This window comes from Salmo trutta, chromosome 1 (genome assembly GCF_901001165.1).
Source record: "Salmo trutta chromosome 1, fSalTru1.1, whole genome shotgun sequence".
NCBI lineage: Eukaryota > Metazoa > Chordata > Actinopteri > Salmoniformes > Salmonidae > Salmo > Salmo trutta.
The window spans coordinates 10,716,562-10,743,502 of NC_042957.1; the positions used below are offsets into that span (position 1 = coordinate 10,716,562).

The 26,941-nt window shown below is 44.9% G+C and overlaps 1 protein-coding gene across 5 annotated transcripts in view; it reads right to left on the reverse strand.

Moving 5' to 3' along the window:
* Positions 1-26,941, reverse strand: part of LOC115159225 (alpha-(1,6)-fucosyltransferase-like) — a 194,025-nt gene that overhangs the window by 128,134 nt on the left and 38,950 nt on the right. Inside the window, exon 1 of one of the 5 annotated variants that reach the window (XM_029708856.1) lies at positions 4,719-4,831. The exons of the other annotated variants lie outside the window; for them this stretch is intronic. The gene's annotated coding sequence lies outside the window, so the exon portion shown is untranslated. Of the gene's footprint in view, positions 1-4,718; positions 4,832-26,941 lie in introns of those variants that run through there. 5 annotated transcript variants of the gene reach the window in all.

The window sequence follows — 26,941 nt, forward strand, 5'->3', positions numbered from 1 at the left end:
GGGTTGGTGGGTGGTGGGTGGCGGGACACAATTCAGATATCCTGGTTAGCCAATGTACGGGAGCACTGGTTGGTCGGCCCAATTGAGGTAGTATGTACATGAATGTATAGTTATGCATACAGTATATGATAAACAGAGAGTAGCAGCAGCATAAAAAGGGGGGTTGGGGGAGGGACACAATGCAAATAGTCCGGGTAGCCATTTGATTACCTGTTCAGGAGTCTTATGGCTTGTGGGTAAAAACTGTTGAGAAGCCTTTTTGTCCTAGACTTGGCACTACGGTACCACTTGCCATGCGGTAGTAGAGAGAACAGTCTATGACTGGGGTGGCTAGGGTCTTTGACAATTTTTAGGGCCTTCCTCTGACACCGCCTGGTGTAGAGGTCCTGGATGGCAGGCAGCTTAGCCCCAGTGATGTACTGGGCCGTACACACTACCCTCTGTAGTGCCTTGCGGTCGGAGACCGAGCAATTGCCGTACCAGGCAGTGATGCAACCAGTTAGGATGCAAAAAATCCGCTATGTCCTCCGACGAACCATCAAACAGGCAAAGCATCAATACAGGACTAAGATCGAATCGTACTACACCGACTATGACGCTGGTCTTATGTGGCAGGGCTTGCAAACCATTACAGACTACAAACGGAAGCACAGCCGAGAGCTGCCCAGTGACACGAGCCTATCAGACGAGCTAAACTACTTCCATGCTCGCAATGCTCGCTTCATGGCAAATAACACTGAAAAATGCATGAGAGCACCAGCTGTTCCGGAAGACTGTGTGATCACGCTCTCCGCAGCCAATGTGAGTAACACCTTTAAACAGGTCAACATTCACAAGGCCTCAGGGCCAGATGGATTACCAGGACGTGTAGTGCGAGCATGTGCTGACCAACTGGCAAGTGTCTTCATTGACATTTTCACCCTCTCCCTGTCCGAGTCTGTAATACCAACATGTTTTAAGCAGACCACCATAGTCCCTGTGCCCAAGAATAGTAAGGTAAACTGCCTAAATTACTATCGACCCGTAGCACTCACGTCTGTAGCCATGAAGGGCTTTGAAAGGCTGGTAATGGCTCACATCAACACCATTATCCCAGAAACCCTAGACCCACTCCAATTTGCATACCGCCCAAACAGATCCACAGATGATGCAATCTCTATTGCACTCCACACTGCCCTTTCCCACCTGGACAAAAGGAACACCTATGTGAGAATGCTATTCATTGACTACAGCTCAGTGTTCTACACAATAGTGTCCTCAAAGCTCATCAAAAAGCTAAGGACCCTGTGACTTAACACCTCCCTCAGCAATTGGATCCCGGGCTTCCTGACCGGCCGCTCCCAGGTGGTAAGGGTAGGTAACAACACATCCGCTGATCCTCAACACAGGGGCCCCTCAGGGGTGCATGCTCAGTCCCTTCCTGTACTCCCTGTTCACCCATGACTGCACACCATCATTAAGTTTGCCTATGACATAGCAGTGGTAGGCCTGATCACTGACAACGACGAGACAGCCTATACAGTGCCTTGCAAAATTATTCATCCCCCTTGGCGTTTTTCCAATTTTGTTGCATTAGAACCTGTAATTTAAATAGATTATTATTTGAATTTCATGTCATGGACATACACAAAATAGTCCAAATTGGAGACGTGAAATGAAAAAAAATTCTTGTTTCAAAAAATTTTTTTTTAAAAACTGAAAAATGTTGAGTGCACACAATTGAAGTCGGAAGTTTACATACACTTAGGTTGGAGTCATTAAAACTCGTTTTTCAACCACTCCACAAATTTCTTGTTAACAAACTATAGTATTGGCAAGTCAGTTAGGACATCTACTTTGTGCATGACACAAGTAATTTTTCCAAAAATTGTTTACTGATAGATTATTTCACTTATAATTCACTGTATCGCAATTCCATTGGGTCAGAAGTTACATACACTACTGTTTAAAGGCACTATTGACTGTGCCTTTAAACAGCTTGGAAAATTCCAGAAAATTATATCATGGCTGTAGAAGCTTCTGATAGGCTAATTGACATAATTTGATTCAATTGGAGGTGTACCTGTGCATGTATTTCAAGGCCTACCTTCAAACTCAGTGCCTCTTTGCTTGACATCATGGGAAAATCAAAAGAAATCAGCCAAGAGAAAATCAAAAGAAATCAGCCAAGACCTCAGACAAGTCTGGTTCATCCTTGGGAGCAATTTCCAAATGCCTGAAGGTACCACGTTCATCAGTACAAACAATAGTACGCAAGTATAAACACCATGGGACCATGCAGCCGTCATACCGCTCAGGAAGGAGACGCGTTCTGTCTCCCAGAGATGAAGGTACTTTGGTTTGAAAAGTGCAAATCAATCCCAGAACAACAGCAAAGGACCTTGTGAAGATGCTGTTGGAAACAGGTACAAAAGCATCTATATCCACAGTAAAACAAGTCCTATATCGACATAACCTGAAAGGCAGCTCATCAAGGAATAAGCCACTGCTCCAAAACAGCCACAAAAACAGTTACAGTTTGCAACAGTTACCGTTTGCAACTACACATGGGGACAAAAATCGTACTTTTTGGAGAAATATCTGGTCTGATAAAACATAAATAGAACTGTTTGGCCATAATGACCATCATTATGATTGGAGTAAAAAGGGGGAGGCTTGCAAGCCGAAGAACACCATCCCAACTGTGAAGCACTGTAAGGTCTGTCGTCGGGAATGGAACAAGGCGCAGCGGGAATGTGGATACTCATATTTTTAATAAACTCAAGTAAAGCATCCACAGGAAAAAAACAATAAACACGACAGCAACAGTTTTGCAGGCACACAAAACGCAATGCAAAAACAACTACCCACAACCCCAAAGAAAAACACACACTACTATATAGGACTCCCAATCAAAGGCAACTCAACACACCTGCCTTCAATTGGGAGTCCAACAACCCACTTACATGTAACACAAAAAATCTCTGCCACGTCCTGACCAAAACTAATACAATTGCTCCCTCTGCTGGTCTGGACGTGACAAGCACAGGGGTGGCAGTATCATGTTGTGGGGGTACTTTGCTGCAGGAGGGACTGGTGCACTTCACAAAATAGATGGTGTCATGAGGTAGGGAAAATTATGTGGATACATTGAAACAATATCTCAAGATATCAGTCAGGAAGTTAAAGCTTGGTCGCAAATAGGTCTTCCAAATGGACAATGACCCCAATCATATTTCCAAAGTTGTTGCAAAATGGCTTAAGGACAACAAAGTCAAGGTATTGGAGTGGCCATCACAAAGCCCTGACCTCAAGCCTATAGAAAATTTGTGGGCAGAACTGAAAAAGAGTATTCGAGCGAGGAGGCCTACAAACCTGACTCAGTTACACTAGCTCTGTAAGGAGGAATGGGCCAAAATTCACCCAACTTATTGTGGGAAGCTTGTGGAAGGCTACCCAAAACGTTTGACCCAAGTTAAACAATTTAAAGGCAATGCTACCAAATACTAATTGAGTGTATGTAAACTTCTGACCCACTGGGAATGCGATGAAAGAAATAAAATCTGAAATAAATCATTCTCTCTATTATTATTCTGACATTTCACATTCTTAAAATAAAGTGGCGACTGACCTAAAACAGGGAATTTTTACTAGGATTAAATGTCAGGAATTGTGAAAAACTGAGTTTAAATGTATTTGGCTAAGGTGTATGTAAACTTCCGACTTCAACTGTATCTATTCACCCACTTTGCTATGAAGCCCCTAAATAAGCAGCCAATTAGCTTCAGAAGTCACATAATTAGTGCCACATGATCTCAGTATATATACACCTGTTCTGAAAGGCCCCAGAGTCTGCAACACCTCTAAGCAAGGGGCACCACTAAGCAAGTGGCACCATGAAGACCAAGGAGCTCTCCAAACAGGTCAGGGACAAAGTTGTGGAGAAGTACAGATCAGGGTTGGGTTATAAAAATACATCTGAAACTTTGAACATCCCACAGAGCACCATTAAATCCATTATTAAAAATGGGAAGAATATGGCACCACAACAAACCTGCCAAGAGAGGGCCGCCCACCCAAACTCACAGACCATGTAAGGAGTGCATTAATCAGAGAGGCAACAAAGAGACCAAAGACAACCCTGAAGGAGCTGCAAAGCTTCACAGCGGAGATTGGAGTATCTGTCCATAGGACCACTATAAGCCGTACACTCCATAGAGCTGGCCACTCTTACAGAAGAGTGGTCCAAAAAAAAGCCATTGCTTAAAGAAAAAAAATAAGTAAACACGTTTGGTGTTCTCCAAAAAGGCATGTGGGAGACTCCCCAAACATATGGAAGAAGGTACTCTGGTGAGATGAGACTAAAATTGAGCTTTTTGGCCATCAAGGAAAATGTCTGGCGCAAACCCAACACCTCTCAATACCCCGAGAATACCACCAGTGAAGCATGGTGGTGGCAGCATCATGCTGTGGGGATGTTTTTCATCGACGGGGACTGCAATATTTCCAAATACAATCGCGGGAAAACATAGTTTGGAAAGCACATGGCTGTTGCTGTAAAGAGAAGACAATGAAAATACTCTAATCTATCTTTTAGTAATAAAAATCCTCAACTTGAGAACTTATTAGCAGCAGGGGAGAGCATCGTCCATATCCGCTGTGCAGAATGGGGACCATATATTAAAACTGTTAATGCAATAATATTTTTTCTGCAACACCACAAATTCTTGAAGTTTTACCATCTTACCACCAGGGGTGCTGCAGCATCTACAGCACCCCTACTTCCCACGGCTATGCTGTATTGTACTCCGTTGTGGCTACGTGTCAGCTGGGCTAGGCTGTGACCCTGTGACTGAGCTGGGCAGACACACTGAGACAAATGTGAGGGAGTAGAGGATGACTCACGCCTGCAAGAGGGAGGGAGTACATGGAGAGAGAGAAAGAGAGAGTAACGTTTACTGTGGATTTTTATTGTTTATTTAACTTTTTTTCATTATCTATTTCACTTGCTTTGGCAATGTAAACATGTGTTTCCTATGCCAATAAAGCCCTTAAATTAAAATTAATTGAGAGAGAGAGGGTGGGGGGTAGAGATGGAGCTAGCAAGCAGGCAGAGAGAGAAAGCGACAGAGCTAGCAGGCAGAGAGATAAATAGAGAGAGCTAGCAGGCAGAGAGATAAATAGAGAGAGCTAGCAGGCAGAGAGAAAGACAGAGAGCTAGCAGGCAGATAGAAAAATAGAAAGAGCTAGCAGGCAGTTAGAGAAGAGAGAGAGCTAGCAAGCAGATAGAGATAGCAAGCAGAGAGATAAATAGAGAGAGCTAGCAGGCAGATAGAGAAGAGAGAGAGCTAGCAAGCAGATAGAGATAGCAAGCAGAGAGATAAATAGAGAGAGCTAGCAGGCAGAGATAAATAGAGAGAGCTAACAGGCAGAGAGATAAATATAGAGAGCTAGCAGGCAGAGAGAAAGAGAGAGAGCTAGCAGGCAGAGAGAAAGAGAGAGAGCTAGCAGGCAGAGAGAAAGAGAGGGAACAAGCAGGCAGAGACAGAAAGAGAGGGAACAAGCAGGCAGAGACAGAAAGAGAGGGAACAATCAGGCAGAGAGAGAAAGAGGGAACAAGCAGGCAGAGAGAGAAAGAGAGGGAGCTAGCAGGCAGAGAGAGTAATATAGAGAACTAGCTGGCGGAGAGAGAAAGAGAGGGAACCTATACAATACTGGTGAACAAGAAAGTGATGGAATGAATGGCAACTATTAATAGAGAGAGAATACAGGGATGACTGAATGGACATAATATTGAGTAGGATGTGATGACAGAATGGATATAATATCGAATAGGATGTGACGACAGAATGGACATAATATTGAGTAGGATATGATGACAGAATGGATATAATATCGAATAGGATGTGACGACAGAATGGACATAATATTGAATAGGATGTGATGACAGAATGGATATAATATCAAATAGGATGTGATGACAGAATGGACATAATATTGAATAGGATGTGATGAGCGAATGGACATAATATTGAATGGGTGTGCTGAGTAGAGAGTGAGCAGTTGAAATGCAGAGTAATAACAAGTGGCATAAGAGGAGAAGAGGTAAAAAAAGATGGATTAAGCCAATGTAAGCGATTTGGCATTCGGGGGAAAGAGAGGGGGAGTAGGGAAAGGAGGGAATTTGGAAAGAAGGAGAGCATTGAGGGAGGGAGAGAGGGAGGGATGGAGGAAGGGAGGAGGGATGGAGGGAGGGAGGGATGTAGTGGGCTAAAGATCTACTTCTGATAGAGTAGCCATCTGGGCAAACGGTTGGAGTGATGGAGTATGGGAGAGGGGTAAGTTTGGGTGATGGAGTAGGGGAGAGGGGTAAGTTTGGGTGATGGAGTAGGGGAGAGGGGTAAGTTTGGGTGATGGAGTAGGGGAGAGGGGTAAGTTTGGGTGATGGAGTAGGGGAGAGGGGTAAGTTTGGGTGATGGAGTATGGGAGAGGGGTAAGTTGGGGTGATGGAGTAGGGGAGAGGGGTAAGTTGGGGTGATGGAGTAGGGGAGAGGGGTAAGTTGGGGTGATGGAGTAGGGGAGAGGGGTAAGTTGGGATGATGGAGTAGGGGAGAGGGGTAAGTTGGGGTGATGGAGTAGGGGAGAGGGGTAAGTTGGGGTGATGGAGTAGGGGAGAGGGGTAAGTTGGGGTGATGGAGTAGGGGAGAGGGGTAAATTGGGGTGATGGAGTAGGGGAGAGGGGTAAGTTGGGGTGATGGAGTAGGGGAGAGGGGTAAGTTGGGATGATGGAGTAGGGGAGAGGGGTAAGTTGGGATGATGGAGTAGGGGAGAGGGGTAAGTTGGGATGATGGAGTAGGGGAGAGGGGTAAGTTGGGGTGATGGAGTTAGGGGAGAAGGGTAAGTTGGGGTGATGGAGTAGGGGAGAGGGGTAAGTTGGGGTGATGGAGTAGGGAAGAGGGGTAAGTTGAGCCATTTTTAACATTCAGCATCACTCTGTCAAGGAAAATGTGACTTGTTTCAGAAAACTAGGTGTATGTCGCCCGTCACTACTTCACAGGAGAGGCATTTGAGCGTAGAGTACCAGTCAAAAGTTTGGACACACGTACTCATTCAAGGACTTATTTTCTACATTGTAGAATAATAGTGAAGACATCAAAACTATGAAATAACACATATGTAATCATGTAGTGACCAAAAAAGTGTTATTCAAAGTAGCCATCCTTAGCCTTGTTGGCAGCTTTGCACACTCTTGGCATTCTCTCAGTCAGCTTCAGTCACCTGGAATGCATTTCAATTAATAGGTTTTCATTTGTGGAATTTCTTTCCTTCTTAATGCGTTTGAGCCAATCAGTTGTGTTATGAAAAGGTAGGGGTGGTATACAGAAGATAGCCCTATTTGGTAAAATACCAAGTCCATATTATGGCAACAACAGCTCAAATAAGCAAAGAGAAATTACAGTCCATCATTACGTTAAGACATGAAGGTCAGTCAATTCAGAAAATGTTAAGAACTATGAAAGTTTCTTCAAGTGCAGTCGCAAAAACCATCAAGCGCTATAATGAAAATGGCTCTCATGAGGACCGCCACAGGAAAGGAAGATCCAGAGTTACCTTTGCTGCAGAGGATAAGTTCATCAGAGTTCCAAGCCTCAGAAATAGCAGCCCAAATAAATGCTTCACAGAGTTCAAGTAACAGACACATCTAAACATCAACTGTTCAGAGGAGACTGCCTGAATCAGGCCTTCATGGTCTAATTGCTGCAAAGAAACCACTACAAAAGGACACCAGTAAGAAGAAGAGACTTGCTTGAGCCAAGAAAGATGAGCAATGGACATTAGACCGGTGGAAAACGGTCCTTTGGTCTGATGAGTCCAAATTTGAGACTTTTGGTTCCAACCGCCGTGTCTTTGTGAGACGCAGAGTAGGTGAATGGAGGATCTCCGCATGTGTGGTTCCCACCGTAAGGCATGGAGGAGGAGGTGTGATGGTGTGGGGGTGCTTTGCTGGTGACACTGTCTGTGATTTATTTAGATTTCAAGGCACACTTAACCAGCTCTGAGTCTCTACTTTTATCTAATGTGAACAACACTATTTCAAATTTTGCTACATAAGACCGAATTGAGCCGGTCGGTCACAAATATAGTAATCTTTCTAACAAATATATCCACATATATTTCAGAATGCTGTGTATCCTTGGAAATAATCAGAATGTATGTAAACATTACAGTTATGAAAAGATAAATAAATAAATAAAGTGGTCTCCTGGCACAAATTACCCCAGTTATGGGGTAAGCCGCTTACAAATGTCTGTTCTGAATGAAATATTACCACTACCTTTTAACAACCATGTCTATCTTTATTCCCCAAACACAATTCATCGACATGGCCAAGGCTTTCGAATCACCGTATTCTTATCGGCCGACTCAACAGCCTTAGTTTCTCAAATGCTGTCATAATGCTGTGCTGATAAACATTTACAATAGTTCACCAACTACTTCTCAGATAGAGTTCAGTGGGCCTGCTGTCCGGACCTCTGGCAGTCTCTATGGGGGTGCCACAGGGTTCAATTCTCGGGCCGACTCTTTTCTCTGTATATATCAATGATGTCGCTCTTGCTGCGAGTGATTCTTTGATCCACCTCTACGCAGACGACACCATTCTGTATACATCTGGCCCTTCTTTGGACACTGTGTTAACAAACCTCCAGACGAGCTTCAATGCCATACAACTTTCCTTCCGTGGCCTCCAACTGCTCTTAAACATTAGTAAAACTAAATGCATGCTCTTCAACCAATCGCTGCCCGCACCTGCCCGCCCGCCTAGCATCACTACTCTGGACGGTTCTGACTTAGAATATGTGGACAACTATAAATACCTAGGTGTCTGGCTAGACTGTAAACTCTCCTTCCAGACTCATAATAAGCATCTCCAATCCAAAATTAAATCTAGAATCGGCTTCCTATTTCGCAACAAAGCCTCATGCTGCCAAACATACCCGCATAAAACTGACTATCCTGCCGATCCTTGACTTTGGCGATGTGATTTACAAAATAACTTCCAACACTCTACTCAGCAAATTGGATGCAATCTATCACAGTGCCATCCATTTTGTCACCAAAGCCCCATATACTACCCACCATTGCACCTGTATGCTCTCGTTGGCTGGTCCTCGCTACATGTCCGTTGCCAAAACCACTGGCTCCAGGTCATCTATAATTCCTTGCTAGGTAAAGCGCCACCTTATCTCATTTTACATTTTAGTAATTTAGCAGACGCTCTTATCCAGAGTGACTTACAGTAGTGAATGCATACATTTCATACATTCTTTTTTTCCCCCGTACTGGTCCCCCGTGGGAATCAACCCCACAACCCTGGCGTTGCAAACACCATGCTCTACCAACTGAGCCACACGGGACCCGACACAACATCTCAACTCACTGGTTACCACTTGGTGATGTGGACACCAAGGAACTTGAAGCTCTCAACCTGCTCCACTACAGCCCCGTCGATGAGAATGGGGGCATGCTCGGTCCTCCTTTTCCTTAGTCTCGGTTACATTGAGGGATAGGTTGTTTTTCTGGCACCACCCGGCCAGGTCTCTGACCTCCTCCCTATAGGCTGTCTCGTCATTGTTGTGATCAGGCCTACCACTGTTGTGTTGTCTGCAAACGTAATGATGGTGTTGGAGTCGTGCCTGGCCATGCAGTCGTGGGTGAACAGGGAGTACAGGAGGGGACTGAGCACGTACCCCTGGGGGGCTCCAGTGTTGAGGATCAGCGTGGCAGATGTGTTGCTACCTACCCTCACCACCTTGGAGCGGCCAGTCAGGAAGTCCAGGATTCAGTTGCAGAGGGAGGTGTTTAGTCCCAAGATCCTTAGCTTAGTGATGAGTTTTGAGGGCACTATGGTGTTGAACGCTGAGCTGTAGTCAATGAATAGCATTCTCACATAAGTGTTCCTTTTGTCCAGGTGGGAAAGGGCAGTGTGGAGTGCAATAGAGATTGCATCATCTGTGGATCTGTTTGGCAAATTGGAGTGGGTCTAGTGTTTCTGGGATAATGGTGTTGATGTGAGCCATGACCAGCCTTTCAAAGCATTTCATGGCTACAGACATGAGTGCTACGCGTCGGTAGTCATTTAGGCAGGTTGCCTTAGTGTTCTTGGGCACAGGGACTATGTTGGTCTGCTTGAAACATGTTGGTATTACAGACTCAATCAGGGACAAGTTGAAAATGTCAGTGAAGAAACCTGCCAGTTGGTCAGCACATGCCCACAGCACACGTCCTGGTAATCCATCTGGCCCCGCAGCCTTGTGAATGTTGACCTGTTTAAAGGTCTTACTCACGTCGGCTACGGAGAGCATGATCACACAGTCGTACGGAACAGCTGATGCGGTCATGCATGCCTCAGTGTTGCTTGCCTCGAAGCGAGCATAGAAGTGATTTAGCTCGTCTGGTAGGCTCGTGTCACTGGGCAGCTCGTGGCTGTGCTTCCCTTTGTAGTCTGTAATAGTTTGCAAGCCCTGCCACATAAGACGAGCATCAGAGCCGGTGTAGTATGATTCAATCTTAGCCCTGTATTGATTCTTTGCCTGTTTGATGGTTCGTCGGAGGGCATAGCAGGATTTCTTGTACGCTTCCGGGTTAGAGTCCCGCACCTTGAAAGCGGCAGCTCTGCCCTTTAGCTCAGTGTGAATGTTGCCTGTAATCCATGGCTTCAAGTTGGGGTATGTACGTACAGTCACTGTGGGGACGACGTCCTCGATGCACTTATTGATAAAGCCATTGACTGATGTAGCGCACTCCTCAATGCCATCGGAAGAATCCCGGAACATGTTCCAGTCTTTGATAGCAAAACAGTCCTGTAGTTTAGCATCTGCTTCATCTGACCACTTTTTTATAGACCGAGTCACTGGTGCTTCCTGCTTTAATTTTTGCTTGTAAGCAGGAATCAGGAGGATAGAGTTGTGGTCGGATTTACCAAATGGAGGGCGAGGGAGAGCTTTGTACGCGTCTCTGTGTGTGGAGTACAGGTGATCTAGAATTTTGATCCCTTTGGTTGCACATTTAAAATGTTGATAGAAATTTGGTAGAGATGATTTAAGTTTCCCAGCATTAAAGTCACAGGCCACTAGGAGCGCCGCCTCTGGGTGAGTGGTTTTCTGTCTGCTTATTTCCTTATACAGCTGACTGAGTGCGGTCTTAGTGCCAGCATCTGTCTGTGGTGGTAAATAAACAGCCACGAAAAGTATAGCTGAAAACTCTCTAGGCAAGTAGTGTGGCCTGCAATTTATCACAATATACTCTACTTCAGGCGAGCAAAATCTAGAGACTTCCTCAGATTTCGTGCACCAGCTGTTGTTTACAAATATGCACAGACCACCCCCCCCCCCTCGTCTTACCGGAGTGTGCTGTCTGTCTTGCCGGTGCAGCGTATATCCCACTAGCTGAATATCCCTGTCGTCATTCAGCCACGAATCCATGAAACATAGGATATTACAGTTTTTGATGTCCCGTTGGTAGGATATTCGTGATCGTACCTCGTCTAATTTATTGTCCAATGTTTGCTTGTTGGCGAGTAATATTGACGGTAACGGCAGCTTTCCCACTCGCCTTCTGCGGGTCCTCACGAGGCATCCCGCTCTGTGTCCCCTGTTCCTGCGTTTCTTCCTCTTGCAAATAACAGGGATGTTGGCCCTGTCGGGTGTTTGGAGAATGTCCTGTGCGTCTTGCTTGTTGAAGAAAAAATATTTGTCTAATCCGAGGTGAGTGTTCGCTGTCCTGATATCCAGAAGCTCTTTTTTGCCGTAAGATATGGTTGCAGAAACAATATGTACAAAATAAGTTAAAAATAAAAACACAATTGGTTGGGCGCCCGTAAAACTGTTGCCATTTCTTCCGGCATCGTTTTATTTAGTTATATTACTGTTCGTTACTTCATGAAAAAAATCTAAACATTTCATGTTTGTTTGACTGTTGGGGGGAGCAAGGTGAGCCGCATGTGCTCTACCAAAGATAGGCTACTTACTAACTCAGGTTGGAGCTGCTTTCCTGAGCTAGTCTAAAGGTGCTGTGCTATCATATGGGCTGCTTAATTAGCCATGTAGACTGTCAGCCAAACATCTCTACAGAGGTCCTATCTTTTCATTCAAAACCTGTGTGTGTGTGAGAGAGAGAGAGAGAGAGAGAGAGAGGGAGAAAGATTGAGAGATGTTTCCCGTGCCAATAAAGCCCTTTTGAATTGAGAGAGAGCGAGAGTGAGTGAGTGATTAAGAGAGCGAGCGAGAGAGAGAGAGAGAGAGAGAGAGAGAGAGAGAGAGAGAGAGAGAGAGAGAGAATGTTTCCCATGCCAATAAAGCCCCTTTGAATTGAGAGAGAGAGAGAGAGAGCAAGAAAGAGATGGGGGGCATTTCTTCCTCACTGGTTAACCACAAGAGTGTGTGTGTGTGTGTGTGTGTGTGTGTGTGTGTGTGTGTGTGTGTGTGTGTGTGTGTGTGTGTGTGTGTGTGTGTGTGTGTGTGTGTGTGTGTGTGTGTGTGTGTAGATCTCACAGCTGATTCAGGCAACTCATGTGAGCACATGCTGAAGTGAGAGAATGAGATATAGTGAGAATGAAAAGGGGGGGTTATGATAGAAAATGAGAGACAGTGATGATGTAGGGGGGTATGATAGATAATGAGAGATAGTGATAATGAAGGGGGACAGGGCAGTGAAAGTGTGACTGCATAATCTATCCCATTCTCTGCCTCTGGGGAGTCTCCTACTCAGTATTATATCAGGGTATCAGCCTTTCACCTGAAGGCTAAGCCTGGGGTTAGTAGGTTAGAGCAGGTCTGACAGCCTGGGGTTAGGATGGGTTACAGCACGTCTCACAGCCTGGGGTTAGGATGGGTTAGAGCAGGTCTCACAGCCTGGGGTTAGGATGGGTTACAGCAGGTCTCACAGCCTGGGTTTAGGATGGGTTACAGCACGTCTCACAGCCTGGGGTTAGGATGGGTTACAGCAGGTCTCACATCCTGGGGTTAGTAGGTTAGAGCACGTCTCACAGCCTGGGGTTAGGATGGGTTACAGCAGGTCTCACAGCCTGGGGTTAGTAGGTTAGAGCACGTCTCACAGCCTGGGGTTAGGATGGGTTACAGCAGGTCTCACAGCCTGGGGTTAGGATGGGTTAGAGCAGGTCTCACAGCCTGGGGTGAGGATGGGTTACAGCAGGTCTCACATCCTGGGGTTAGGATGGGTTACAGCATGTCTCACAGCCTGGGGTTAGTAGGTTAGAGCAGGTCTGACAGCCTGGGGTTAGGATGGGTTACAGCACGTCTCACAGCCTGGGGTTAGGATGGGTTACAGCAGGTCTCACAGCCTGGGGTTACGTTGGGATAGAGCAGGTCTCACATCCTGGGGTTAGGATGGGTTAGAGCAGGTCTCACAGCCTGGGGTTAGGATGGGTTACAGCAGGTCTCACAGCCTGGGGTTAGGATGGGTAACAGCAGGTCTCACAGCCTGGGGTTAGGATGGGTTACAGCAGGTCTCACAGCCTGGGGTTAGGATGGGTTACAGCAGGTCTCACAGCCTGGGGTTAGGATGGGTTAGAGCAGGTCTCACAGCCTGGGGTTAGGATGGGTTACAGCAGGTCTCACAGCCTGGGGTTAGGATGGGTTACAGCAGGTCTCACATCCTGGGGTTAGGATGGGTTACAGCAGGTCTCAGAGCCTGGGGTTAGGATGGGTTACAGCAGGTCTCACATCCTGGGTTTAGGATGGGTTAAAGCAGGTCTCACATCCTGGGGTTAGGATGGGTTAAAGCAGGTCTCACATCCTGGGGTGAGGATGGGTTAAAGCAGGTCTCACAACCTGGGGTTACGTTGGGTTAGAGCAGGTCTCAAAGCCTGGGGTTAGGATGGGTTACAGCAGGTCTCACAGCCTGGGGTTAGGATGGGTTACAGCAGGTCTCACAGCCTGGGGTTAGGATGTGTTACAGCAGGTCTCACAGCCTGGGGTTAGGATGGGTTACAGCAGGTCTCACAGCCTGGGGTTAGGATGGGTTAGAGCAGGTCTCACATCCTGGGGTTAGGATGGGTTACAGCAGGTCTCACAGCCTGGGGTTAGGATGGGTTACAGCAGGTCTCACAGCCTGGGGTTACGTTGGGTTAGAGCCTATGGCCCATCTGGAGATCAGAGACTCAGCCAGGCTACCAGAACATACACACTCACACACCCTCAAGTCCCTAACAACACCGCTCTAGCATACTCAAATGTTGACTGGAGCTAGGTGTATCTGGGTTAGGTACATTACCCCAGCACAGCCAAGAGAAACGGTTTGGACACACACTCAGTCAGCGACAGTCAGCACAGCAGTGAAATGCTGTATCCCTGATATGAAACAACACATTTCTCTACTTCTGCAGGGAGAAAATCTCCAGCTATGATGGAGTATGATAAACTGGGGGTCGTGTACAGGATCAACACACCATTAACTTTGTTCCATTGCAAGGAATGCTGGGAGTCTGGGATGGAAGAGAAGACACATACATAGGCTGACACTCAAACACACACGGCAGGAACACACACACACAAACGCGGCAGGAGCACACATACACAGACAAAAACACACACACAGGAACGACAGGAAAGGTAAAACAAACTGAGGCGCTGCCTTCCTGGGTAGATGAGAGAAGATAAGACATCACAGGATAAATTTGTTTTATCAGGAGACTCAGAGGCCAAGCAGGGAAGGGAGGAGCGGAAAGGATGAAAAGGAGAGAAAGAGGGAAAGTCTAGAGGAGTACGAGTGTTAACTCTTTCTCTCTCTCTTTCTCTGTTTTTGCGGCTCAGGGATGAGAGGGAGGATTAAGTAACATCCCATTTAGAGGGTTCAGGGAATGAAAGATAAAATTAAGGGAAATTAAGATAATATAGGATTGGTAACAGCATACAGAGCTCACGAATAGGGATGTTGCGTTGATCATGTTACCGCCACACCGACAGTCACGAGTTATGAAGGCAGTCAAATTACACATGACCGTTTAGTCATTGACTGCAATTAGGCTTCTCCAAGCTCTGATGCTGCTGATGATCATTAGTAGCCTACCACACATGCTAACTGCCTGGTACTCAGCACACTATTGTCCCTCTAATCACTCTGACATCAATGCAAACATATTCAAAAATCTTTCTATAGGCTAGGCCTACTATATTTATTTCTCAACTTTCCTAATATTTAGCACATTGCTTCTCTTTACAACAGGAGTATAGCCTACCTGGCTGGCATGAAAATAAACCACGGGGAAAAGCGTCCTCCATTCACTATTTAAGTACATAGATGACATGTATTTTTTCCCGCTGCCCCTGTTTCGATACAGGTGCATGATAATGGTCCATTCTAAATCAAAACAAATGTCACACATCTATTATTTAGTACATGTAAATACAAGATTAAAACAAGAATAGTCTGATGGGTGACAATTCTAGCCTATCACTTGTGAATTATATATTATCAGTTGTGAATGATGCCCAGCATAAGAAACAATGCCTTTTTGAATCATAGTTGCACACCTCTTGTACCCTAGCCCATAGGTTTAGGGGCACAAGGCGAGACCCACATTTAGGCACAGGAGGCAGGTGGTAGAGCTCTGATATTTATTATAACAAAGGGAGCAGGCAAAGGCAGGTCGGGGACAGGCAAGAGTTCATAAACCAGGTCAGAGTCCAAACAGTACCAGACGATAGACAGTCTCGAGGTCAGGCCAGGCAGGGGTCAGAAACCCGATCAAAGTCCAAAACAGAACAAGGGGATAGGCAGGCTGGTAGTCAGAACAGGCAGAGTGGTCAGGCATGTGGGTTCAGAGTCAGGAAAGGCAAGGGCCAAAATAGGAGCAAGGAAAACCGCTGGTTGACTTGACAAACAAGACGAACTGGCACAGAGAGACAGATAACACAGGTATAAATACACCGGGGATAATAACCGACACCAGGAGGGGTGGAGACGAGCACAAGGACAGGTGAAACAGATCAGGGCGTGGCAATAGGCCTATATGTTTTAATAAGGTTTGTATCACAACTAAAGTGACCAAATAACTTCTTAAAATTAAGCACATTAATCAGCTTTACAAGGGGTGTAGAGCCTAACTGGCATTATAAGCAGCTTGTGAGTTTGACGTTTGGGGAAGATCATTTTCGCCATTAAAATGCACCTTTTATAGTAAAGCATTACATGCATAATTGCATTTAATGTCACTTTTGATAATGGTGTTTGCTTCAAATTGAACATTCACGCTCATAGCCTACTGCCATATGTGCATTTCTGCACTTATAATGTGAAGAAAGCCTAATAGTTTATCAACATTTTAAGCTAATTTTTCTGATCTGTCGCGTCAGCCACATTGCACATTTTAATGCTAGTGTTTGTATTAATTTGGGATCTATCGCACCCCACAACTGTCCCAGACCATGTTTGGAATATTTATTTTTCTCACATAATAGCATTACGGCCACAAAGGAGATGCCACCGTGAAATTCAAGGCGTTATCAAATTGTAAATGAGAGACTATTGGAGTGTGTGCAGCCTGCGTAAAAAACAAAGCAGAGCTCATGCCTTTCAAGCAACTTTTTTCAAATCATCATTAGTCTCATCATGCAGCCTTACAATGTATTAAATATCAAAACATATATCGCTCAACGTTTGTATAACAACTAAAGTTACATTGATAACTCTAAATTAAGCATCTAGGAGGACCTATTTAATTGTTAACCGCTCAACACAGAATAGCTGCATGTGCGCACTCCCTCAAATCGTATGGAGAAAATATGTATATTTTATTCAGCTTTGTTTAATTGTATTCTTCATATAAATAATATTTTGTATATATTTTTATTTCACCTTTATTTGACCAGGTAGGCCAGCTCAGAACAAGTTCTCATTTACAACTACGACCTGGCAAAGATAAAGCAAAGCAGTGCGACAAAAAACAACACAGAGTTACACATGGGATGAACAAACATACAGTCAATAACACAATAGAATAATCTATATACAGGGTTTGCAAATGTAGTAAGGTTAGGGAGGTAAGGCAATAAATAGGCCATAGTGGCGAAATAATTACAATTTAGCATACACTCTGGAGTGATAGATGTGCAGATGATGATGTGCAAGTAGAGATACTGGGGGCGGTAGGTAGCCTAGTGGTTAGAGTGTTGGACGAGTTATCAAACGGTTGCAAGATCAAATCCCTGAGCTGACAAGGTAAAAATCTGTCGTTCTGCCCCTGAACAAAGCAGTTAACCCACTGTTCCCACTAAAAATAAGAATTGTTCTTAACTGACTTGCCTAGTTAGAGCTAGGCATCCCGCTAGCAGGACAACTTCCAGTGAAACTGGAGGGCGCGCAATTCACATAAATAATCATACAAATTATGGATATTCAACATTTATATGTGTCTTATATCGGTTGAAAGCTTAAATTCTTGTTAATCTAACTGCACTGTCCAATTTACAGTAGCTATTACAGCGAAAACATGCCATGTGATTGTTTGAGGATGGCGCCCCACGTCAAAATATTTTTCCACCGGCACAGGTTTCATAAATTCCCAGATAGCGATTAAATATTCACTTACTTTTTGAAAATCTGATTTGTCATCCAAAGTGTCCCAGATATAACATGTAGTGTCGTTTTGTTAGATAAAATCCGTTTAGTTGGCGCCAACCTCGTTCAACATGCAAAGAAAGGAATTGTCACGACTTCCACCGAAGTCGGTTCCTCTTCTTGTTCGGGCGGCGTTCGGCGGTCGGCGTCACCGGTCTTCTAGCCATCGTCGATCCACTTTTCATTTTCCATTTGTTTTGTCTTGTTTTCCTACACACCTGGTTCTCATTTCCCTCATTAAGTGTTGTGTATTTAACCCTCTGTTCCCCCCCATGTCTTTGTGTGGAATTGTTTGTTGTAAGTGCTTGTGCACATGTTTACTGGTGCGCGTCGGATTTTGTAGCCATGTTGGTTATTTCTTTATGCCATTGGTTTTGAAATTAAACTGCTCCGGCTATTATCTAGTTCTGCTCTCCTGCGTCTGACTTCCCTGCCACCAGTTACGCACCCCTTTACAGGAATCTGAAAATCTACTCCTAAACTTTATTTCAACAAGTCAAAATACATTTCTATTTACTCTGCAGATACCCTAAAATGTAATCAAACTATAATATTTCTTACAGAAAGAAGTATGTTCAATAGGAAACCGATTTCAGCAGGTGCGTCCCCTCTTCATGGCGCGCAAACACACATTTCCCTGTACTAAATCTGATATTTCTTATTCGTTTTTGACGTTACAAGTCTGAAACCTTGAACATAGACTGCTGACACGCTGTGAAAGCCATAGGAATTGCAGCTGAAGGCCACGCTTTATTAAGAGCAATTAAGAGCAGTTGAAGGCCACGGATTTTCTCCTACCATATCTATTGTGTTACATTCTCCTACATTCTCCTACATTTATACAAGCTCCAACATCTTTTCTTTTCAATGGTACCAATTATAGACATATCTTGGCTTCAGGGCCTGAGCAACAGGCAGGTTACTTTGGGCATGTCATTCAGGCAGAAATTGAGAAAAAAACGGGCCTAGCCCTAAGAAGATTTATTAAATAAAGGTAAAATTATATATTTTTTTTAAATACTGGGGTGCGAAAGAGCAAAAAAATAACAATATGGGGGTGGGGAGGTCGGGTGGGCTATTTACAGATGGGGTGTGTACAGGTGCAGTGATCGGTAAGCTGCTCTGACAGCTGATGCTTATTGTTAGTGAGGGAGATATAAGACTCCAGCTTCAGTGACTTTTGCAAGTCGTTCCAGTCATTGGCAGCAGATAATTGGAAAGGCGGCCAAAGGAGGAGTTGGTTTTGGGGATGACCAGTGAAATATACCTGCAGGGCTTTAAGGCAGGGCTTTACCTAGCAAAGACTTATAGATGACCTGGAGCCAGTGGGTTTGGCGACGAATATGAAGCGAGGGCCAACCAACGAGAGCATACAGGCTGCAGTGGTGGGTAGTACATGGGGATTTGGTGACAAAACGGATGGCACTGTGATAGACTACATCCAAATTGCTGAGTAGAGTGTCGGAGGCTATTAAGTAAATGACATCGCCGAAGTCAAGGATCGGTAGGATAGTTAGTTTTACGCGGGTATGTTTGGCAGCATGAGTGAAGGAGGCTTTGTTACGAAATAGGAAGCCAATTCTAGATTTAATTTTGGATTGGAGATGCTTAATGTGAGTCTGTAAGGAGAGTGTACAGTCTAACCAGACACCTAGGTATTTGTAGTTGTCCAAAAGTCAGAACCGTCCAGAGTAGTGATGCTAGTTGGGTGGGCGGGTGCGGGCAGTGATCGGTTGAAGAGCATGCATTTAGTTTAACTTGTATTTAAGAGCAGTTGAAGGCCACAGAAGGAGTATTGTATGGCATTGAAGCTCATTTGGAGATTTGTTAACACAGTGTCCAAAGAAGTGCCAGATGTATACAGAATGGTGTCGTCTGCATAGAGGTGGATCAGAGAATCACCAGCATCAAGAGCAACATCATTGATATATACAGAGAAAAGAGTCGGCCGAGAATTGAACTCTGTGGCACCCCTCATAGAGACTGCCAGAGGTCCGGACAACAGGCCATCCGATTTGACACACTGAACTCTGTTTGAGAAGTAGTTGGTGAACCAGGCGAGGCAGTCATTTGAGAAACCAAGGCTATTGAGTCTGCCGATAAGAATGCGGTGATTGACAGAGTCGAAAGCCTTGGCCAGGTCGATGCAGATGGCTGCACAGTACTGTCTTTTATTGATGGCGGTTATGATATCGTTTAGGACCTTGAGCCTGGCTGAGGTGCACCCATGACCAGCGTGGAAACAAGATTGCATAGCGGAGAAGGTACGGTGGGATTCGAAATGGTTTGTTAATGATTCAAAATCTGTTTGTTAACTTTGCTTTTGAAGACTTTTGAAAGGCTTGATTATCGTAGATTTATCGGTGGTGTCATGACGTTGGCCTGTGGGTAAGGTTTATGACCCCCCCCATAAATACCTTTCTCCCTTCCCCTCTCTCTCTGACCCTACTGAAGGACTTGAATAGCATGTGTTAAATATAGAGAGTCTGGGAACATCAAACAAATGGGGAAAGGAACCATATTTTGGTAATAAAACCAGTTGGAAATATGCTTTGGAATGTAATGAGTATGGATGTCAGTTCGTTGTTATCTGAGACATTATGATTGATGACAAGACGACATAAACTGTACCTGAGAAAGTATACACCCTCTAGTTATCAGAGTAACATGGAATTGTTATGCAATTTAAATGTTTGATATTGAAATTGTTTGTTAGGAGATGAAATTTAATTTTAGCTTCCAAATGAGAGATTTGGGTTTTCATAAGGAAAGTGCCCTGCTTGATCAGTGGCCCACCCCTGTGAAGAGGAGGGGTTATAAACGATGAAACACATCCTTCCCCCCTCTCCACTATATAAGCCTTTGACAAAAAGATAACCAGGTTGTTCCAGTACGTAAGGTCTGCAGCCTCTACGTTAGAAGGACACACTTGTCAAGAACAGAACTAAGCCAACCTCGGCGTGAGCTTTGGTTGTGAATGGTATGAACTTTGAGCTTATTCACTACAGAAGTGCTACTTCCTAGCCGTTGAGTTAGCAGCGGCCGCTGTAGACGTGGGCTAGGAGAGGACGGACGACGGATCCAGTCTAACAAACAGACGAAGATACCACCACGTATCCAATTTACCACCAGAGACATTCTCCCAAGGACAGGAAGATCTGTTGGCCAACCCGGCCAGCATCTACGACCAATCTACCGAAGCGCAGCTCAGAGGAAATATTTATTGCATTTTCCTTTTCCAAATGGGCGGTAATTTAGAATGCATAAGATAATGTATTTACGATAGCATAGCTGCTGTTTCTTCGTTCCTAAGTCTTCCCGCTCTTTCATTCAAGCCCAACCCCCTTTCCTTTGTGTAACCAGCCATGATACAGGTCCCGTCCACCAGGACGTTTTCTGTATGACATCATTGGTATTCTGTGTATATGTAATTCTGTGTGATTAGTTTAGGTATTTAGTAAATAAATAATTAAACCCAATTTTGTATTGCTGATTCAACTTGTTAGCCAGGGTTCGTGAAGATAACCAAGAATTTACAAATTTCATTATGAGACTGAAACAAGATAAGGGTTAATATTGACTGCTATCGATGTAAAATATTACTAAGTATTTTAAGAGTTTATTCGGAAGATAACGGCTCTATAAACGTTCTTCCGTGGTGCCCCGACTTTCTAGTTAATTACATTTACATGATTAGCTTAATTAGGTAATATTAATTACAGAGAAATCATTTTATAAGTTAGCATGTCATATCACTTAATCCGGCATAGCCAAAGACACGACAGTGGTGACAGTGTTTCCTAGCCTCAGTGCAGTGGGCAGCTGGGAGGAGGTGCTCTTATTCTCCATGAACTTTACAGTGTCCCAAAACTTTTTGGAATTAGTGCTACAGGATGCAAATTTCTGCTTGAAAAAGCTAGCCTTTGCTTTTCTAACTGACTGTGTATATTGGTTCCTGACGTCCCTGAAAAGTTGCATATTGTGGGTTTTTTTCGATGCTAATGCAGAACGCCACAGGATGTTTTGGTGCTGGTCAAGGGCAGTCAAGTCAGGCGTGAACCAGGGGCTATATCTGTTCTTAGTTCTAAATTTTTGGGGGCATGTTTATTTAAGATGGTGAGGAAAGCACTTTTAAAGAACAACCAGGCATCCTCTACTGGCCAGGTCGATTAGAAAGGCCTGCTCACTGAAGTATTTTAGGGAGCATTTGACAGTGATGAGGGGTGGTCGTTTGACCGTGGACCCATTTCGGAAGGAGGCAATGAGGCAGTGATCGCTGAGATCCTAGTTGAAGACAGCAGAGGTGTATTTGGAGGGCAAGTTGGTCAGGATGATATCTATGAAGGGTGCCCAGGTTTACAGATTTAGAGTTTACCTGGTAGGTTCCTTGACAATTTTTGTGAGATTGAGGGCATCCAGCTTAGATTTTAGGATGGCCGGGGTGTTAAGCATATCCCAGTTTAGGTCACCTAACAGTACGAACTCTGAAGATAGATGGGTGGCAATCAATTTGCATATGGTATCCAGGGCACAGCTGGGGGCAGAGGGGGGTCTATAACAAGTGGCAACAGTGAGAGACTTATTTCTGGAAAGGTGGATTTTTAAAATTAGAAGCTCTAACTGTTTGGGCTCAGACATGGATAGTAAGACAGAACTCTGCAGGCTATATCTGCAGTAAATTGCAACTTCGCCCCCTTTGGCAGTTCTATCTTGATGGAAAAGGTTGTAGTTGGGGGATGGAAATTTCAGAATTTTTGGGGGCCTTCCTAAGCCAGGATTCAGACAAGGCTAGGACATCAGGGTTGGCGGGGTGTGCTAAAGCAGTGAATAAAACAAATTTAGGGAGTAGGCTTCTGATGTTAACATGCATGAAACCAAGGCCTTTACGGTTACAGAAGTAAACAAATGAGAGGGCCTGGGGAATAGGTGTAGTACTGGGGGCTACAGGGCCTGGGTTACCCTCTACATCACCAGAGGAACAGAGGAGGAGTACGATAAGGGTACGGCTAAAGGCTATAAGAACTGGTCGTCTAGTGTGTTTGGAACAGAGAGTTAAAGGAGCAGGTTTCTGGGCGCGGAAGAATAGATTCAAGGCATAATGTACAGACAAGGGTATGGTAGGATGTGAATACAGTGGAGGTAAACCTAGTGACGATGAGAGAGGTTTTGTCTCTAGAGACATCATTTAGACCAGGTGAGGTCACCGCATGTGTGGGAGGTGAAACAAAAAGGCTAGCTAAGGTTTTTTGAGCAGGGCTGGAGGCGCTACAGTGAAATAAGACAATAATCACTAATCAAGACCGTAATGGACAAGGCATATTGACATTAGGGAGAGGCATGCATAGCCGAGTGATCATCGGGACCAGTGGGTAGCTAGGCAAGCTGGAGACACAGTGATTCAGACAGCTAGCGGGCCAGGGCTAGCAGGCTAGCAGAAGGGCCTTAGGGGGACGTTGCGACTGAAGAAGTGTGTTGTAGACCCCTCGGACGGTTACGTCGGCAGACCAGTCGTGTTGGATCGGCAGGGCTCCGTGTAGGCAGTAAAAGGGTCCAGGCCAATTGGCAAAATAGGTATTGTAGCTCAAGCAATTGTCTGATGGTCCTCTACAGCTAACAGCCATACACGCCACAGAGCTGGGCTTTATGGAAGAGTGGCCAGAAAAAAATAAGCAAACACAATTTTGTGTTTGCCAAAAGTCATGTGGGAGACTCCCCAAACATATGGAAGAAGGTACTCTGGTCAGATGAAATTAAATGTAGCTTTTTGGCCATCAAGGAAAACGCTTGTCTGGCGCAAACCCAACACCTCTCATCACCCCGAGAATACCATCCCCACAGTGAACACCATCCCCACAATGAAGCATGGTGGTGGCAGCATCATGATGTGGACATGTTTTTCATCGGTAGGGACTGGGAAACTGGTCAGAATTGAAGGAATGACGAATGGCTCAATAAATAAAGGGACATTCTTGAGGGAAACTTGTTTCAGTCTTCCAGAGATTTGAGACTTCGACAGAGGTTCACCTTCCAGCAGGACAATGACTCTAAGCATACTGCTAAAGCAACACTCGAGTGGTTTAAGGGGAAACATTTAAATATCTTGGAATGGCCTAGTCAAAGCCCAGACCTCAATCCAATTGACAATCTGTGGTATGACTTAAAGATTGCTGTACATCAGCGGAACCCATCCAACTTCAAGGAGTTGGAGCAGTTTTGCCTTGAAGAATGGGCAAAAATCCTAGTGGCTAGATGTGCCAAGCTCAGAGACATACCCCAAGAGACTTGTAGCTGTAATTTCTGCAAATGGTGGCTCTACAAAGTATTGACTTTGGGGGGTGAATAGTTATGCACGCTCAAGTTTTCTGTTTTCTTGTCTTATTTCTTGTTTGTGTCACAATAAAAAATATTTTGCATCTTCAAAGTGGTAGGCATATTGTGTAAATCAAATAACACAAATCTATTTTAATTCCAGGTTGTAAGGCAACAAAATAGGAAAAATGCCAAGGGGGGTGAATACTTTCGCAAGCCACTGTACTGGGCATATCAGCATTAGAGTCACAAGCCATCATAAATCCTCAGCAGACTGTGTGTGTACTTACTGTACATGCATGAGTGTGTGTGTCTGTGTACGTGTATGTGTGTATCAAGACTTTACTGACTGTTAGTCTCCAGCAGGCGCTCACTGTCAGTAGTTGGGCTATTCTTTTAAAGAGGCCTGAAATTCCTTTTCCACGGCTCCGCCACTATTTGCTTAAGAGGCTTTTAGATTGCTTTCAGTGGGCCTTACTGCAGCAAACACACACACACTAAGACACACACACAAAAACACACACAGCCCCATTGTCACGCAGTTGCACGTACACACACACACACACACACACACACACACACACACACACACACACACACACACACACACACAGCTGACATTTCCTCTCTCCGTGCATCATCTTCAGATTACCGAACATATTAGTTAAGCACTGCCAAGTATCCTTTTATTATTCTGCCTAATCTCTTCTGCCCACATCCATCTATGCCTCCTCTCCTCCTCCTTCTCCTCCTCCCTCGCTGCTCTCTTTCAGCTGAGTCGGCAGACATGTTGTCGCTTCCTCTTACACGCTCTCTCATGTTGTCTGCCCCCGCCCCCCCCACACACACACACCCCCAAGGAGCCTTGTTGCCCCGTCGGGCTGTAGATTCCATTAAGCACCCACTGAGAGGCGTAGACTAGTGTTCCTTCAGCAGCAGCATGACCGCCTGGCGCTCAATGAGCAACAGTGACCCACCTATACATTTGCCTGGAGGACAGCGCTAGCCGCTAGCTAGCCGAGCAGTAAGAGGGCAGGCACTCTGGGGTTGGGTCGACACCCACTGTGGGGGGAATGATAGACTAATGGCTAAAGATGGGACTCCCCTTAGAGGGGGTGTCCGAATGGGGGTCCTCCCAGGCGAGATCAGCCTCTCAGGCGGGCGATGGCATTAGCTGCCTGCCCACGCCTGCTAATCCCAGTTAAGACGAGCCAAAACGGAGCCGGGTCCAGTGTTAGCGGAATTAATACTAAAGCCGTTGTTATGCTAATCCTCACGCAATACAACACAATCATGATCCACAGGGGTAGCAACGTTACCACTGTGATAAACATTGCTAAAAACATCGCTGGAGAGCACCTCAATTAAGGCGTGGATGGATGGATGGATTCTGAGCGAGAGCAACAAAGGAGGAGGTTGTAGTTTTTCCTTCTATATATTCTAATGGGAAATGGTGTACATGCACTGAACAAAAATATAAACGCAACATCAAATCAAATGTTATTTGTCACATGCTCCGAATACAACAGGTGTAGACTTTACCCTGAAATGGTTACTTACAAGCTCTTAACCAACAATGCAGTTCAAGAAAGAGTTAAGAAAATATTTACTAAATTAACTAAAGTAAAAATAGTAAAAGAAAAAGTAACACAATAAAAATAACAAGGCTATATACAGGGGGTACCGGTACCGAGTCAATGTACAGGTTAGTCAAGTTATTTTGTACATGTAGGTAGGGGTAAAGTGACAATGCATAGATAATAAACAGCAAGTACCAGTAGTGTAAAAACAAAGGGAGGCGTGTCAATGTAAATAGTCCGGGTGGCCATTTGATTAATTGTTCAGCAGTCTTATGGCTTGGGGGTAGAAGCTGTTAAGGAGCCTTTTGGTCCTAGACTTGGTGCTCTGGTACCAGTTGCTGTGCGGTAGCAGAGAGAACAGTCTATAACAACATGCGACAATTGCAAAGATTTTACTGAGTTGCAGTTCATATAAGGAAATCAGTAAATTGAAATAATTGCCTTAGGCCTTAATCTATGGATTTCAAATCACTGAGAATACAGATACAATACATGACCAAAAGTATGTGGACGCCTGCACGTCGAACATCTCATTCCAAAATCATGGGCATTAATATGGAGTTGGTCTCCCCTTTGCTGCTATAACAGCCTCCAGTCTTCTGGGAAGGCTTTCCACTAAATGTTAGAACATTGCTGCGGGGACTTGCTTCCATTCAGCCACAAGAGCATTAGTGAGGTCAGGCACTGATGTTGGGTGATTAGGCCTGGCTCGCAGTCGGCGTTCCAATTCATCCCAAAGATGTTAGATGGGGTTTAGGTCAGAGCTCAGTGCAGGCCTGTCAAGTTCTTCCATACCAATCTCGACGAACCATTTCTGTTTGGACCTCGCTTTGTGCACAGGGGCATAGTCATGCTAAAACAGGAAAGCACCTTCCCCAAACTGTAGCCACGAAGCTAGATGCACAGAACCGTCTAGAATGTCTTTGTATGCTATAGCTGGCAGGCCTGGGCAACTCCAGTCCTCGGGGGCCTGATTGGTGTCACACTTTTGCCCCAACCCCAGCTAACACACCTGACTCCAATAATCAACTAATCATGATCTTCAATTAAAAATGCAATTAGTTTAAATCAGCTGTGTTTGCTAGGGATGGGGGAAATGTGTGACACCAATCAAGCCCCCGAGGACTGGAATTGCATAGCCCTGCGTAGCTTTAAGATTTCCCTTCACCTGCACTAAGAGGCCTAGCCTGAACCATGAAAAACAGCCCCAGACCATTATTCCTCCATCACCAAACTTTACAGTTGACACTATGAATTCGGGCAGGTAGCATTCTCCTGGCATCTGCCAATTCCAGATTTGTCTAACGGACTGCTAGATGGTGAAGCGTGATTCATCACTCCAGAGAATGTGTTTCCACTGCTCCAGAGTCCAATGGCAATGAGCTTTACACCACTCCATCCAAAGCTTGGCATTGAGCGTGGTGAACCCACTTCAT